Here is a 4449-nt window from a genome sequence, read left to right on the forward strand (position 1 = left end):
AAGCCTCTGCGGTTCTAAGAGAATTGGCTTTTTCCTCTCTTCTGTATTTTTCTAATTCTACCCCTTTCTAAAACTGTGTCTCAAAAGTTTTAATCCAGTTTTAAACGATTTATTCAATCTTAAAATGTCACTAAAACTTTTGGGACATCTTGAATAGAAGTGCCCACTGAAGTGCCCAGTTGAGTGGGATGGACTGTGTATATTTATTAAATCAAATTCTTGGCTTATCTCCTATTCACTGGCTGCTCTGTCCTGCTCCCTTTCTACTGCATTAAGATTCATTCTTTTTCTTTTTTTAATCCTTACCTTTCATCTTAAAAACAGCATCCTACATCCTACCCAAATTACTGTAGAGGCTAGGCAATGGGGGTTAAATGACTTGCTCAGGGTTACAGAGCTAGGAAGTGTCTGAGGCCACATTTGAATCCAGCATTTATTCTAATCAAGGTATATGGAGCCTAACGTATAGACGTGGCTTAACTAAATATATAGACATTTTTCATGGCCAGGGAGCAAAAGGAATATACTGCATATCATGGAGCAACTAGCCTGTGAGTTTCATCTTTGTGACTCCTTTCAGACCTTTCAGACCCAGGCAGTCTCATGCTAGTCTAATGGTCTGCTTTAAACCCAGGAAGTTCTAGATAGAGTCTAGGACCGCCACATCAGCTCCTGCCCTCAGCATCTCCCATCTACTTTTCTCTCAGGACTTAAGCATCCTTCATCCAGTTGTTTTTTTCTTAAAAAAAAGTTTATTACTATTTTTTACATCTTTGTTACTTCATTTAATTTTTTCCTGAACTTAATAAATACTGAATATGGGGACATATTCATGTACAAATTAGGAAAAAAAGGATTATATGTGATACTATGAAAAAAAGTTTGCTTTTAAAAAAGAATATAAATTCAGCATGGTATTTAAAAAATTGTGCTTATTTGCATTTTCTCCTGAATTACCTTACGTTTTCTTTTCTTCATTAAAAAAATACTTCAATGATCCTCTTGTCTTTTCTTTTTGCAATACTACCAGCTTCTCTCTCTCCTATCCATCCAATTAAAAAATCCTTATGACAAATAGTCAAGTAAAACAAATCAACAGATTTACCATGTAACTGTCATTTTTCAAAAAATTAATCCTTCCCCCTTTGAACTTGACATTGCTATATGTAAATACAAAAAAGAAAATAAACTGATTATGTATTATGTCTGAAAAGAGATGACTTATTCTGTACTTATAAGACCTCTTGGCTTAGAAGCAGAAAGTAGGCTTTTTGATTGGTCCTCTAGTTATGCCTGGATACTGCATGAATCAGAGTGAAAATGTCTTGATATCATTTTCCTTTACTTGGATATAATTGTCATATTAATTGCTCTAATTCTGCTTATTTCGTTTTGTATCAGTGTATATGTCTTACTAAGTTTCTCTGAATTTATCTTAATCTGTTTCTTAAGGCAGAGATGTCAAACTCTCCTTCGTTGGCTCCTAGACCTTTGCAAACCTGAGTGCAGGGGGAGCTGGGTGGCTCAGTGGACAGAGCAGCCCTCCGGAAGGCAGGTCCTCTATTCACATGTGGCTTCAGATACTTCCTATCTGTGTGATCCTGGGAAAGTCATTTATGCCCAATTGCCAAAGCCTTTCTGCACTTCTGATACTTAGTCTTGATGTTAAGACAGAAGATAAGAGTTTGAAAAGAAAACCACAAAAACTACTGAGTGCATCTTAAACCAGATTGAAATGTAATTGGGAAATAGTTTACAAAAATATGCGACACAGATGATGTTAATTTGTGGTTTTCTAAGTCAATATGGCTGCAGGGATCCATTTCTATTTGAGGTTAACACCAAAATCTTATGGCAATGTAATACTTCGTTATATTTATATGCTACCACTTATCTACCCATTCCTTAGTTGATGGACACTTTCCTTTGTTTACAGTTACCACAAAACAGCTTCTATAAATATTTTTGTAGATATGGGAACTCTCCCTTTGTCTTTCACTGCCCTGACCTAGAAGGGGCATCACCAAGGCCCAGGAAACAATTGAGTGACTTATATTATATAATTCTGTTTTCTGAAATAATTAGAGTCATTCACAGTTCTACAACAGTGTTGTAATGTCCTTGTGTCCTGATAGCCTCTCAAATTTTTGCTGTTTTCATATTTTGTCAATTTTTCCTAACATGCTGGGTGTGAGGTAAAACCTCTGAGCTGTTTTAATTTATTCTGTGAGCTTTGTGAGGGGCTGATTGTTAAGTGGTCAGTGTGTAAGTGGTAAAAATGATAAGTATGGTGAAAAAATGGGAGATGTAATTGTGTATTTGTCATCTTTTTGGGGAAATGCATTACTAAACTTAAAAAAAAGTTTAGTTTGTAGGAAAGCAAAAAGTCTGGAATAACCCCAGATCAAGAAAGTCACAAAAAGGCTACAGCCTCAACTTTTACATTTTTTTTAATTAAAAAAATTTTGGGGTAGCTGAGTGGATTGAGAGCCAGACCTAGAGACAGAAGGTCCTAGGTTCAAATCTGGCCTCAGACACTTCCCAGCTGTGTGATCCTGGGCAAGTCACTTGACCCCGATTGCTCAAAAAAAATTTTTTTTTTTTTTTGGTAAAAAACATTTATCTTCCATTGTAGAATTACTAAGTATTGGTTCCAAGGTAGAAAAGGGGTAAGGGGTAGGTAATGGGGATTAAGTAACTGGACCAGGGTCATATAGCTAGGAAGTGTCTGAAGCCAGATTTGAACCCAGGACCCTCTGTTTCTAGGCCTGGCTCCCAACCCACTGAGCCACCTTGCTGCCCCCCAGTCTCAACTTCTGAACAGGGGTGAATGAGCAAATCCAGGGAGGCTAAAGATTACACTCTTCTTCCAGTGGGAGTCACTAGAGGAAGGATGAAAACTTGAGGAGAAGCTACACAGGAGTTGGCTGTTTGACTGACTTAGTGATCCCCATTTACAGTTTAAGTTCTACCCAAACAAAGATTTCTTTCCTTATCCCTTGCACGATTCCCCTGGTTTCGAAGTAAGCAGAGTTATTGCTCAGTAAATATTGAGCTGCCAATTGGGTGTACTTGAATAATAATAATACCTGACGTTTGCATACCCTTTTTTCTCTTTTAGGTCCTGAAAGTTCCTCTTCTTGTTCCTGTAGTCTCTTCTTGGATGTAGGAGCTTCGCCTAATGGAGAGAGTGTTGGCATTAGAGTTGGGAAGACCTATATTCAGGGGCTACCTCTGACAGGTGTTGTCTGGGTGATCCTGGACAAGTTAATTTCTCAGAGCCCCAGGCAATTCCCCAGGATTGTGAATTATAGATGAGTTGCTGATCTTAATCAGTAGAGGGAGTTTCTGCACCAGAGAGTTCCTCACCCCTCTGAAAACATAACTCTCAGCTTGAGATTCATAATCTGGGCTTCATGGACCCTCAAAGAGTCATGTGAACTTGTCTGTGAACTTGGGTGAGAAAAAAAAATTAGATCTTTATTTTCACTAACCTCTAACTGAAATGAAGCGTTTCCTTCAATTATTTTAAAACATTATTCTGAAAAGGGGTCCGTTGTCTTGATCAGATTGCCAAAGGGGTCCACAGACTGAAGACACTTAGTAAAAAATATAAATATGCGATTATTAGGCATGTGAAGAAAATCGCATTTTCTCGATTTTGTTTTAATTTTCTAAGAGGACAAAGTGATTAAAGGCAGATCAAGAAGGACTTTGTAAGTCGGATAGAAAAAAGAAGTTAGTGAAATTGGAATAAGACAAAAATGTCAGTGAACAAGGTATATAACAGAAGGAGAGAGATTTTTACTGCATTTTACATTCATATCGAAATGATCTTCACCTCTCCCTTTAATTAAAAAACAAAATAAAACCTTATTTGCATTGAAAGTAGTCTCCTTAAGAAATCAACTCTTGGGTTTTGTCTTATTTTTAACATTCTTGGAGGATCCATAAAATCTTTTTTTTCAGTTTATTCAACCCACATTTATTATGATCTTACTATGTCAGGCAAAGCATCTCTAGATGAGGTCATATTATTATTATTGGTCCCATGTTCACCTCCCTAGGAATAGCATCAGATTCTTTCATTTCAGAAAAAAGAATTTCTTTTCTTTTCGGTTGACTTCCTGGGCTCTCTGATCTTTTCCTTCTTTGGGTGTATCTTTAATAGTGAGAGGACTTAGGTGAAAGAAGGGGAAACTCAATAGTTAACTGGGCTATCTATATATTAGTTCTGCTAAAAAACATCTCCACTGGGAGAAGTGAGAACAAAAGAAAATTTGAAATAGTAGTGAATTTCATTTATTCCTCCTTATTCCTAGTTTATGCACCTACTAAGGTTCTAAAATCATAGATTTAGAGCTGAAAAGGAGGCCATCAAATCCACTCCTCTCTCTCTCTCTCTCTCTCTCTCTCTCTCTCTCTCTCTCTCTCTCTCTCTCTCTCTCT

The sequence above is a fragment of the Gracilinanus agilis genome, chromosome 6 (genome assembly GCF_016433145.1).
Source record: "Gracilinanus agilis isolate LMUSP501 chromosome 6, AgileGrace, whole genome shotgun sequence".
Taxonomy (NCBI): Eukaryota; Metazoa; Chordata; class Mammalia; order Didelphimorphia; family Didelphidae; genus Gracilinanus; species Gracilinanus agilis.